Raw genomic sequence first — 12,573 nt, forward strand, 5'->3', positions numbered from 1 at the left:
TTTGCATGAAAAGTCTCAGCGAGCACAAGATCTTTTACTGTGCACATCCTACGGTGGTGTCCTAACCCGGAGAACAATGGCCTCCTCAACGGAAGTTAACGCAAGAGAATACTGAGATTTAAAAGGAAAACTTCTCTGGTCACTTTGCAGACATTCACCAGTCTGTTTTAAAATAAAGCACACAGGGATACTTCTGCCAGGATTCTTCACGGCTATTCCAGTGATAGTGTTGTCTTCAGAGTACAAGCAAACAGGAGCGAGCCTTTTTAGGAGGTAATGGTGGCAGTTTTTTTTTTTTTTTTTTTCCAGATCTTCCATTTTGTCCTGCTTCCAAGTCAGTACAATTAGCTCAACATGGAGGTTTCTCTTGTCTAAACAACAACAACAAAAGAAAGAAACCTTTTCAGTGGCGTGCTCGACTGTGCTCAGTATGGGCACCAGGACAGGGCTGGAAAACAGCATATTTCATCTGGTGTAGAAGGAAGCGCTGCACCTCCGTCTCAGATGGCTTACGATTATCTCCCTTCCTGGCCTTTGGCTGGGTTTCTGTATGTATCTTTTTGCCTGTGTTCTGTAAGCCATGACCACCTGCTGTATGTACAACTTGTGCTTGTTACATTTGTGCACCATTTCCCTTATAGAACTTAAAGACCCAGCTATTACAGCGTGTTTACTCATATCATTCCCCCGTTTAAAAAAAAAAAAAAAAACACCATACATGAACCGAACATGCCATGCTTCAATCTGGCCCCAGTGGCTTTTTCTCTGAAAGCAAAAACGTGTGTCTTTTACACCAGGGCTTTCTCCCCACCCCAGGGGTGTCTTCCATTCTTTTGTGGCTCAGTTTAAGGCGAAAAGGGCTCCAAACCACTAACTAACAGAAGGGAGCCCTTTCTTCCACCTCCTGGGAGAATCTCAGATTGAATTTATCTGAAGATAGCTTGCTCTCTTCTTACTTATTTGCCACCATTACGAGGAGGACAGCACAACCACCACCTTGGCTTCAAGATCCTGGGTAGAGAGGCTCACGGGCATTTTTTTTTTCAACCATCTTTGGCGAGGCCTTGCTTCCTTCCACTCCAGTAAGTCGCGGCTTGGGGCCATGGAAAAGGACTAGGTGAGAGTCTCAAGTGTCGTTTGAAAAGACAGCAAAACAGCCCCCGCTCGGCCCCGTCCCCAGCACCGCCACCAGCACCTCCGGGCCGGGCCGGGCCGGGCCGTGCCGCGCGCCCGCAGCCGTCTACCCGGGCGAGGCGCCGCGGGCCGGTGGGGCGTCGCGGCCGCGGGCTTCGCGCTCCGCCGCCCGGCTCGGGCTCCCTTCCCCCACGGCGCCCCCTCCCCCTCGCCGCGCTCCCTTTTGTTCGCTCGCCGCCCGGGCGGCCCGAGCGCTAGGCCCCGGCGTGGCCCGGGCCGAGCCGCCGCCGCCGCGCGGCCTAGAGCCCGCGCCCCGGAGCGGGGCTGGCGTCCGGGCGCACGGCGAGGCCGCGGCGGCGGGGGAGCCCCAGGGTGGCGAGGCCCCGGCTCCCGCTCTCGCACACAGACCCCGGCGGCGGGTAGGCGCGACACGCCCGTAGCATGGAAGCCGCCGCCGCCGCCGCCGCTCGCACTGCAGCGGGCGCAGCAGCAGCAGCCGCCGGCGGCGCGCGGAGCAGAGGTCGTCCGAGCCGCGGCCCGGACACCCGGGCTTGAGCGCTGCGGAGGCCCGCCCGGCCAGGGGGTGGGTGTGCGCCTGGGACAGGGGGCCGTGGGGGTACGGGCGGACGTGGGCGGGAGGGGGCATCGGGCCCCTCGTGCCACCCCGCCGGTCACGGCGAGCGCGAAGCTCAGGCCCCTTGGCCTGAGTGCGGCGGCCTGTCCCACCCTGGCCTTGGGGACGGCCGGCCTTCGCGCCCAGCCAGCTTCCTAAGGGGGGGCCCGAGGCAGGGCCGGTGTTGTTAGGCCCCACCGGCTCCAGAGGGGGCCACGTGAGCGCGGGCTCGCCTCCCCCGCCAGAGCTGATTGTGCACAGATGATTTTCCCAAGGCCTGGGTGCCCCCTCTTTCCCTACTGTCCCTTGACTTGTCCCCTTGCGCCCCACACCTCACCAGTGAACTACCCAGAGGTGAAGGGATTTGGACTTCTCCCCCCCCAGGTGCTTGAAAGAAGAGAAGGTTGGAGGAGGAGGAGACTGGGGGGGCTGCTGGTGGTGGTGGTGACAGGGCTGAGAGAGAGAGAGAAGGACGGAAGGGAGGAGGGGGCTGGGTGGGGTGGGGGTGACAGGCAGAGAGGAGCCTGGTCAACAAGCCAGCACCACTCTGCTAGGAGGCCAGGCCGGCTCCTGCAGCCGACGCATCCTGTGTGAGGAGACACACATAGATTGCTTTCCTGGGGGCTCTTTGTCAGCCACCAACACAGAGAACACACACTGACACACACGTACACAAAGATCTGAGCCAGGTTGTGGGAGGTAAGTGGGGGAAAGAGAAGGAGGGGGAAAAACAGTGTCTGCGGTGGGCTTCGGGCTGGAGGGGAGGGGGATGAGCCCCGAGAGGCTGTGGGGGGCTCGTGAGGTGAGCCTTTCCAAGGTTCTGTGCTCGTGTGGAGGGGGCACACACAATGACCTTTCCCTCCTCAGGAAGCCCTAAAAGGGAGAGGCCACCCCCAGCGAGCGCCCACCCTGTGCTGATGGTTTTCAGGGACTTGTTGGCAACTCAGCGAGGGTTGCCATAGCTTTTTTATGTAGGGTGACCAGAACCGGCTGAAACTGGTTTGAGGCAGATCAGCTCCTGAACACAATGCAGTCACTGAGCTACTACAGTGGGATAGCAGCTTCCTCCCTTCATGGCAGCCAAAAGCAGAGGAGCTTGCAGGAAGGTACCATCCCAACCCAGTATGTAAATGCACACTTAGACACCACACAGCACTGGTACGTGACTAATGGAGCCCTAAAAGAGCCTGTGTAGGGATGATGGGCGAGAGAGGTGCAGGTTTGCAGTGGCTGAGCTGAGATGGGCTGTTCCTGCCTTTTGCTTTTGCTTAAGGGATGGACAAGGAGCTGAGATTTATGACCCTTATTAAAGAAAAAAAAAGTATGTGTCTTGTTAGGGTGGGGACACTTGGTTTGTGCAGTCTCTCTCTCTCTCTCTCTCTCTCTCTCTCTCTCTCTCTCTCTCTCTCTCTCTCTCTCTCTCTCTTTCTCTCTCTCTCTGTCTGTTTTTAAGGAAACAACCAGAATGAACTGATGGATTTGTGATGGTGGTTTGTTGCTGGAGAATGCTACTTTGCATGCTTTTTTCTCTTGCAGGCTATGTTCTGTTTTGTGCTTTTCCTTTTAGATGCTACTAAAGGGTGTTGGGGATTCTTGGGACTATTATGAAGGCCAAAAGGTAACAATATTGTTCTGGGAAATGAGCATAGATGCGATCCAGTGATGTTGTCAGCCATACATGCTGTCTTTTTTTTTTTTTTTTTCTTCCTTGTAGGCCTGTTGACTGGGGCTGCTTTTAACCCTTTCATATTTGCAGAGAATGCAACCGTGTGACAGTAACTGAGCACTGGTCCAAAGTCTTTTCAAAAGGTCAAGGTTCACAAGGTGAGATAAGCTATTTTTAGCATGAATTTAAATATTAATTTGCACATCCATTCTGACACAGACCGCTAGTGGATTTGGTACCCTGGAGATAAGTGGGGTTCAGAGTGGAGACCAAATACCTTTCATGTTATCCATGCTTAATGGGTTCCACTGACTTTTTTGATGGTGTTGTTATCCAGGCGAGATCTGAATGCCTTCATTAAATCGCATGTGCCTGGGCATTTGAAAGAGCCAGGCCTGGAAAGGCATGTCTGGAGGGTGGTAGGCGGCTGGGCCTGTGGAGAACGCACTGGTTTTGCATAGAAGCAGTCCACATGGCACATTTTGCCCACAATTGTAAGAAAAGGAAGGGCTTCATCAAATCCAAGTAGCCCAGCCAGCTTTTTAGGATCTGAGGAGCCTGGAGGTAGATTGTCTTTTGTTCATCTATCACCTCTCCTTCTCCACGCTCTCTGTGTTGACCTGAAAGGTTTTTCAGTCAAGTGGTGGAATGTCCTTTATTGATTCTGGGGGCTGTCGACAGTGAGCTCGCCAATGGATTATTTGTGGCATACATCTCAGTGTGGAGGACTAGCGAAGGACTAGAAGGAACCCAGGTCTGTCCGGCTTTATCTGTGCAAAAAAAAAAAAAGTGACTGTTAGCTTGCAGCTTTCCTGTAGTGGGTGGTAGAAAATGTCTAATGCTTTCCTGCATTTAGAATTGGGCTGGCAAAAAAATGTAAACTAGTGCTAGAAGAGGAGGAGAGGAGAAAGCAGAGAAGGGCAGCAAGTCAGGGAAGAACAAAGGCTGTGGGAGCTTCCAGGAGAACACTAAACATTTTGCCTTGGGGTTCCTTGTGCAAAGAACTGCAACTTCCCCAAACAGGAAACCAGTCACACCAGAGTCAGGTCCAATGATCTCAGCCAACAGAGCTGGTTCTGCCTTTCTGCTTGTTTGGTAAAAGTACAGTCAAGAGGAGCCCATGGGAGACCTGATTGCAAATACATTTTCTCTCTTTGAAGTGCGTATCATGTTCCTCTCTGGCTCCAGCAGACTAGTCTGTTAAGAAATGCAGAGGATCTTAGAGCTGGTGAAGTGTGCTGGCAGTGGTGGGCAGTCTGTCAGCAGTGAAGGGCGTTAAGTATGCAGGGTTTTTATTGTTGGAATTGGGGGGGGCTGCAGAGAGTCACCCATGTGCTAGCACTGGCGAAAAAGGGGAGACTAGAGTGCATGGTTAGCTTGGAATACTTTATGTAGTATTTAATAGAGATAAATGTGATCGCAGACAGATATACCAGCAAATGGCTTCCACGATGGAAGAAGGTCCTTTGCAAATCATGTGCTAAAATTGGTTTTCAGTTCTACCTCGTTTCCGACTGCCAGAGTTGTGCAGACGATTGTGGTAGGGATAATGCTTGTCGAGCATATTCCAGCCTATACTGCATGGCGTGTTGGCCCCTGCGTTTCTGGTGCCAGCTAAAATTCAGATGGCTAATGTGATAAGCCTTCATTAGCCTAATACAGTAAGCTGTTGTATCGTTCAGTGCTTCATTCCTGTCTTTCCAGGGGCAGGGGTTTTATTTAGCTTTCACTGCTCGCCCCCTTACAATGACCGTTTCTTGAGAGTGTATTTTAAAAGCCCTTTTTAGGGCCTGCATGTCATGGAATGTTCTGGTCTGGTGTACTCTCTTGGTGGTTTTAGCTTTGTTCTCCCCCCACCCGTCCCCTCCCCCTCCCCCTCCCCCTCCCCCTCCCCCTAGAAGCCTCTCCTGAAAATAGCATTTGTTTTGCATTTAGGCCAGTCTTTCCAGCTGCAAACGCTGTTGGAGGCTGGGGAGCTGGTTCTCCCAGGCAGCAATCATGAGCTCATCTTGGATTGGAACTGGCCTCAGGTGTTGATCCCAGGCTGGGCTGTAACAAGGTAGCAGGCCCACGTCTCCTGGGGGGGCAGGGGGGGGTGAGGGGGGGGGGAGACCCAGAGCGGTCTGGAGAATAAGCAAGGGCTTGCTCCTTTCTGAGAGAGCCAGGAGGGAACACCATGGCACCCATACTGGAGCTACAGCTGGCGCCTGCTTGCTGTTTCCTGAGGCAGTCTCTGAGGAGGACCTTCGGGCCTTCCCTGTCTGCAGCAGGAATGTGCGGGTTTGGCGAGCACACACTGGAAACAGAGTGTAACTGGGTGGTGAACACTTGCTTGTTTTCTTCCTTTGCCTGCAATTGAGTCATATTTTCCATGTTAAGGAGCGCTCAATCCAAGGTTGTTTTTTTTTTGTTTTTTTTAACAGCTCAGTCTAACCTGGTTCAGGGTTTCATTCTGTGTTCATAGTCTTTCTCACTTTCCTTCCCTCCTGCCCTTCCTCCCACCCTCTCCTCCTTTCTCCCAAACACCCCACCCACCTTGGAGACAGGGTTTTGATATAAAGCTCAGGCTCCCCTCAGACTTCATCCGAGTGTTGAAGTTACAGGCATGTGCCACCACACCCATGCAGCCATGCAGCTCATTTTTAAGGACAGTCTAGGAAGAGGGTAGGCCACATTTAAGTGGACTTTTCTTTTATTTACACTTTTGACTAGACTGAGTTACAGTGTTAGGATTTGCTCCCTGCCCTCCCCCCCTTTCTTTGAAATCCTTCTCGAGCTTCTGTGTTGTGTGGGTTTTGAGTGACCTTGCCCATGTCCTTGGTGGAACTCAGCCTTGCTAAGTAAGGCCTGTACAGAAGTTGCCCTGATGTGGAATCTTAGAAAGGAGTGGCGGTATCGGTGACAAGGATCTGAAGGACATTTGGGACCGCTCCTTCCTCAGCCCCCACAGATCTCTTCCTCACCCCTCCAAGTGTCAGAACTGAGACAGCAGCCGTCACAGACAGCAGCACAGAAGCCCCAATATGTCGGTGTTAAGTTGTTTTAGGGATGGTCACTAATCAAGGTATGGTTAAAGGATGTAAATGTTTAATTTACACCCAGTGACATTTGCTCAGGAGTACCATGACATGTACATTTGACATGTAAATAGAGCTACGTATGAGTTGACGTAGTTCATGCAGAATAATTCCATCATGAGGAAACTTCTTGCTGCCCCTTTGAGGCAAACTGGTCCCCCACCCAGACCCCTGGCCACTGAAGTTTCACTGTACTTCTCCTTTTCCCTGGCCATATTGTCTGGGTTTTCCCAGAATGTTCTATAAATGGCGTCTTCCACGTGGCAAGATGTACTCAAGATTCATCCTTAATGCTTTGAGTGTCAGTTCTTGGCTCTTTTTGTCGCTGAGTACTAGTCCACTGTGTGGATGTACCACAGCTCGTTGGTCCTTTCTCTGCCTGAAGAGCAGTGTTGTTTCCAGTTTCAGGTGATTGTGGAAAAAAAAGACTACCACAAATATCTGTGTACAGGTTTCGTGTCAGCATTTTTAATTTTTTACTTTTACTTTTGTAAATACTCGGCATTATCTGGTACATGTATATAAATTTGAAGTTTAAATGAAATAAATTCAGCTCACTGTGTCATCCAGAAGAGATCCGACCTTGACAGCTGCAGTTGGTACTTCCCAGAGAAGAGAGCTGGTGACCACGAAGACACTAGCGAGATCCCATGATAACAGAGCTGTAATGGGCTGACATGCTTTATCACCCTGAACTAATCGGAATTAGCCAAAATGGAAACAAAGAGCTGCAAGTGGTAAAACAGCCTTTTATTTCTTCCGGCAGTTATTTTTAATCTCAAGACGAGTTTGGCAGTCAGTTCAGTGAAACACCACACAGTAATAGAATTGAAATTTTGGAAAATGATACCGAAGATCTCTATCGAAATCTTGGTTGTCTAGATAATAGTTTTCTTCAAAAATGCCTACCATTTGAAGTCACTGGATACCCTGTAAGGAGGTGGATGCATTTGGGCACTGTCATGGCAATGGAATGGAGAAAATAAGTCCTTTTTTGGGGGGGTACGGTCTTCCTTATGTGTAGCCCGGGCTACTGAAGCTGGTCTCTAACCCTTAGTGTTAGATTTTTTTTTCCTGTTTTAGTTAACCTTTGAGTTCATGAGGGAGGAAGGGAGGGCTGAAGATAAAATCACTTTCTGGGTCAGGAAGAATAGGCAGAGACAGTGGCATGGGAGGTGAGCCCAGGAAATGTCAGGCTATGCTAGTGTGAAGGTTCTTGCCTCAAGGTACCAGAGACTTCATTGTTTTTTGAGCAGCAGGCATCTTGCCAGGTTCTGGGAATGCTGAGGAAAGAGGAAGCCAGAGAGCAAAGAGTAGGAAGTAGCCCGGAGAGCTGTCCTAGAACTGTGGCTGGGCATCTACTGCCATTGTCTGGGAGGAGCCTTCCAGAGGTGGCTTTGCAGCTGAACCTGGAAAGCCCATGAGTGTGTGAGGCTGGCCCGGGTTCAGGAAGAGCACGCGAGCAATGGAGCAGTGAATGTACAGAGAAAGCCTGGTAGGCATTTGGTAGCCGTATTGATGCACGAGGCAGAGAAGGTCCAACAAGACTGATGAGGATCTTTCTGGATAGTCCTCATGATTTGGGCACTAGTATTAGCAGAAAGATTTAGCCTTCATCCCCAAAGTCTTGTGGGAATACCTGGAAATTGAGTGGAAGCTGTTGAAGGTAGGGGCAGGGAGATCAAATGGGGACACCTGCAGCAATTTAGGGAAGAAAGTCTATGGCTTTACGTGGAAGGCTGGGCGCACTGTTTGTGAGAATGGAGTGGAGGGCAGGTTATACCGGGAAGTCAGAAGAAGAGATGGGAAGGTACAGGCGCTGATGAAGGGCCCTGATCTGCTGATTTCAGGTTGGGCACAGTTGCCTAGGATGGGGCCCTCTGCCTCTTAGCTCTTTTGGTGTGGCTAACTGGGCCAGAGGTCAGATTGGGCGGATCATAGCTCCCAGTGGAGGAACCAGTTTGAAGACTACCTGGATGCCTAAAACTCAGAGAGTACTGAACCTTCTGTGTGGTAGGTTTTTCCTATTCATACATACCTATGAGAAAATGAGGCAGTTCTGAGCAGAGTGTCAGCGAGAAGGAATAAACAGATGCTTTTGTCTTTCTCTGCTCTGAAAATGTGCTCAAAGGAGGAGCCCCAAGTTATAGCAGATGCCACAGAGTCGAGTACTGAGCTGCTGAGGCCACTGGATGACTATCCTCTGAGCTGCTGAGGCCGGTGGGTCACCGTCCCCTGAGCTGCTGAGGCTGGTGGGCGACTCTCCTCTAAGGCTGCAGTGATGAGTTCAGAGACATACCCAGCGCCTTCCTGACCATTCAGCACACAGAGAGGAGAATGTGTTCTCTGTACCAGAGAGCTGGCTCTAGAAATAGCACATTGGAAGGACAGAAGTTCTCCTGGGCACAAATTGGAAGTGAGAATAGAGCGATGCTTTTGTCTTTATGTGCTCTGAAAATAAGAGAAAAGCGAAGTGAATTGAAAGTGAGATGAGAATAATCCAACCGTAAATAAACATAGTTTAAAGAATTCTTTGAATCATCTTTTTCAGGCAGGACATTCGAGAGGGGAGAGCAAATTCATGGTCATTGGCATCTGCAGACAGAAATATAATCTTAGAGAAACACCGGGAGGCTTTCTTAGCTGTTACATGACTCCCCACACTCCCTGACTGCTCGATCATCCTCTGGCCCCACACACCAGTATTGTACGGTTTTCAGTAAAGTTGATTATTATGCCTTTACATAATTAGAACTTTCTTGCATGTAGACCAGTCCTGGGGACCTAACGGTAAACAGGTGTTTGCTCAGCTTCAACCTTCTCTTTTTGAGATGCAGACTCATTTTGGAGGCTGATTCCTGGGGCTAGTAATGGGCATTGGTTTTTGTGATTTCTGTTAAAGGGATAGATTATAGGGATCTGAATGCTAAGACAGGAGTGTTGAAAAGCTACATGGATTAGATCTGCGTTAAAGGATCTCACTGCTGGACATAGTTTAGATATCATTTATAATTTTTGTCTCATTTTTTACAGTTAACCCAAATACAAAGCAGTGGTGGCAGTGCACGCCTTTAATCCCAGCACTCGGGAGGCAGAGGCAGGCGGATCTCTGTGAGTTCAAGGTCAGCCTGGTCTACAAGAGCTAGTTCCAGGACAGGCTCTAAAGCTACAGAGAAACCCTATCTCGAAACCAAAACCAAAACCCAAAATAGAGGGTGGGTTTATCAAGTAGGTCAGAGGAGATGGAGATCCAGAACCCAGGTCTGGAACCTCATCTAAGACTCCTTCCACCGTGACTTTCTAATGTATCCCAGAGTTTTACATTTTGGTGCTATACAGTTCTGCTCACTTTGAACTTTGTTGTAGATGAGCCTGAACACATGAGTTAATCGAATTAAGCCTCCCATGGGGACTCTGATAAACTGCACTTTAGCAATTCTGGTTATGCTTTACCAGGAGAATAAGTGGGAATGGTGATGCTTAATGTTTAGTTAGTTCTGAGTGGTAAGGCCATGGGAGTGTTTAGGGGCCTTCGCCAAATTGCCCTCTTTGTGTAGTCCTCGGTGACACAAACCTGTGTTCTATTCTTACTAGCTGTGGGACCTGGAACTGCTTCCTTAAATTCCAAACCAGACTTCCCCTTCCTCAGATTGGGGCTGGTGTTGTGTGTTCCCTGGTCTTCCTGTTTGAGGAAAAGGACATTATTTTCTACTGTTTTGGAGAATCTTGTGCTCTGTACTATTGTACTTTATTTACGAGTCGACATGTAGTTTTGGTGATGAAAATGCAGAGACGATATATCACCTGCTTGTCTAGGGCTTCGGCTACAGCTGTGAGAAATAAGGATAAAAGTGGGTGAACCAGGCAGGAGGATGGTGTGCATGTCCCAGCTTTAGGTGGAGCTAAACCTTGTGCGTCGTCTCTCATCTCTCATGGAACAGCTCAACGATTTCATTAACTATGGTCAAGACTTCTGTTTAACCTCAAACAGAACAAAGCTTGTACACAGAAATATGCCAGAAATATGGGTGTGGTGTCCCAGGCCTTTAGTACGAGCACTTGGGGAGACGCAGGTTGATCTCTATGAGTTCCAGGCCAGTCAAGGTTACCTAGTGAGGTCCTGTCTCTGTTAACCAAAAATGCCAGCTTATCAATTATCTTCCTCTGGTGTTCTCTTCACATATTTATATACATGTTCTTGCCTGCACATGGTCCATAATCATAAGATGCACCTGGAAATCGGGCCTGGTGTGGCTGCCTATAGCCCTAACTAGGGATTGAGGTAAGTGGATTGGGCTCAAGGTCATCATCTGTACACTTGGATTTCAAGAATAGTCTGGGCTACTTGAGGGAACCAGAATGAGGCACGTGATTTAAAGACTTAAAGGAAATGTGAACTATCTCATTAATTTTTCAGATTGCTTATATAGTGAGCGAGTAATAGTGTGGTTAAAGCCCTCATGCATTCTGCACACAGTCTGCCATATCCATGACCTGGAATTCAGGTTTATTTTACCCCTTCTCTTTTTTTTTCCCCTCAAAAGTACTATTAGGAAATTTTAAACTACATGTAGTTTTTATGTGCTTCTGCTGGACAGGGTGGTCTAGGATGCTGGGTGGACATCTAATAAAGTCGCTTCAGTGGTCTGACTTCTGTGCCTCCATCATTCGTGTTTATTTAGTGGTCCTTTGGTTGGAAAACAGTAAGTACAGTGACCACATCAGTGTCCCCTTGCGAGGGACCTCTGCCCTTTCCATGTTCCTAATTGTCTCCTGGTCACAGAGTCTGCACAGCTCCACCTCATTGTGAGTTCCAGAATGGGAAAGGAAGCGATGCTTGTTGGAGGTCACTAGGTGTGTGCCTCATGCCTTAGGCTAATGTTCTGGAAGGTGGACTTGCCATTTTCCTGAAGACTCAGCTGGAAAGTGACTAACTGAGATTGCGCTGTACTGCTCGGTGTGGTGGCACATGCCTTTACTTCCCAGTACTTGGGAGGCAGGTAGATTTTTGTGAGCTGAGGCCAGCCTGGTCTATAGGGTGAGTTCTAGGACAGCCAGAATTACATGGTGAGACCCTGTCTCAAAAAACAAAACCCCAAAAGATTGCACTATTTCTAAGTGATGAATGGGTAGATTTGAACCGGGGTCAAGTTGTCCTGTATTCAACACAACCTCCCCCCACCCCATGCACTACTTCCTCCTGTTTTTGCATGTAGTCTCTGCTTCTTGTGGTGGTATGCACCAGTCATCCCCGGCTGGGTGCCCACCTAGCTGTCTAAAGTCACTTGTCATACTTTAACTGATGCACACATTGTGGCGGGATCTTGTTAGTGTTTGAGCTGCTTGGTTGAGCCCGGGCCTGTGCTTCCCTAGCATTCACTCTAGGAACTGAGCTCTAGGCTGGGCTGGCCTTGAACCAGTGGCAATCCTGCCTCATCCTCCCGAGACCTGAAATTATCCATGTGAGCCACTACTCCCGGTTTCCCTTTAGCACCTCTAGTCTAATAAGGCAAAAGATGTCATAGGGCTGCTAGGCCTCAGGTCAGTACACAAACAATGCCCACCAGTTTTGTTGTCTCAGTGATTTGGGATCATAGTGAGAGATAGGAATTCAGAGTCTATAATCAGTCACCATGTCTGTCTCTATAGCCGACAAGGAACTGAAGTGATTGATGACTTCAGAGAGTGAGTTATAGGAGAGCCACTGCACAGCAGCTTCAGAAGGTGGCTGATACTCCCTTTTCAGCATGTGGTAAAGTGCTATCAGCAGTGTGGCCTGGGGACCAGCTCTCCTGGGAAGGTCACTCCGGAGTTCCAGCCAGCCAGGAAATTGAGCTGTAGGAAGGGGCTGATGTACGAAGTGATTGAGCTATGAGAGACTGGAATAGTGGGTTCTTACTTGGGAAGGCAAACTGATGAACTCTGAGATAGTAATACAGATGTGTCAAAGAGGAAGTTTACCCCCACCTCTACAAAAGCCTGCCTTAACACACAAATTATAGTGCAGTTTTATATCATGGACATCTGGCCCCAGTTTTATCAAATATGAACCTGGGGCGTGGACAGCGATTTATTAGTTGTTG

The 12,573-nt window shown here is 49.4% G+C and overlaps 1 protein-coding gene across 11 annotated transcripts in view; it reads left to right on the forward strand.

The window, feature by feature from the left end:
- The first annotated feature begins 783 nt into the window (after positions 1–783).
- The window catches only part of Znf532 (zinc finger protein 532), a 108,075-nt gene continuing 96,285 nt past the window's right edge, over positions 784–12,573 (forward strand). For 3 of the 11 annotated variants that reach the window (XM_038329898.2, XM_038329909.2, XM_038329910.2), the window contains exons 1-2: positions 2,567–3,365; positions 3,462–3,571. The gene's annotated coding sequence lies outside the window, so the exon portion shown is untranslated. Of the gene's footprint in view, positions 1,118–1,619; positions 1,718–2,279; positions 2,447–2,566; positions 3,366–3,461; positions 3,572–5,348; positions 5,473–12,573 lie in introns of those variants that run through there. The other 8 variants (XM_038329904.2, XM_038329899.2, XM_038329902.2 and 5 more) reach the window with 8 other exon arrangements.

This window comes from Arvicola amphibius, chromosome 5 (assembly GCF_903992535.2).
Source record: "Arvicola amphibius chromosome 5, mArvAmp1.2, whole genome shotgun sequence".
NCBI classification, from domain to species: Eukaryota; Metazoa; Chordata; class Mammalia; order Rodentia; family Cricetidae; genus Arvicola; species Arvicola amphibius.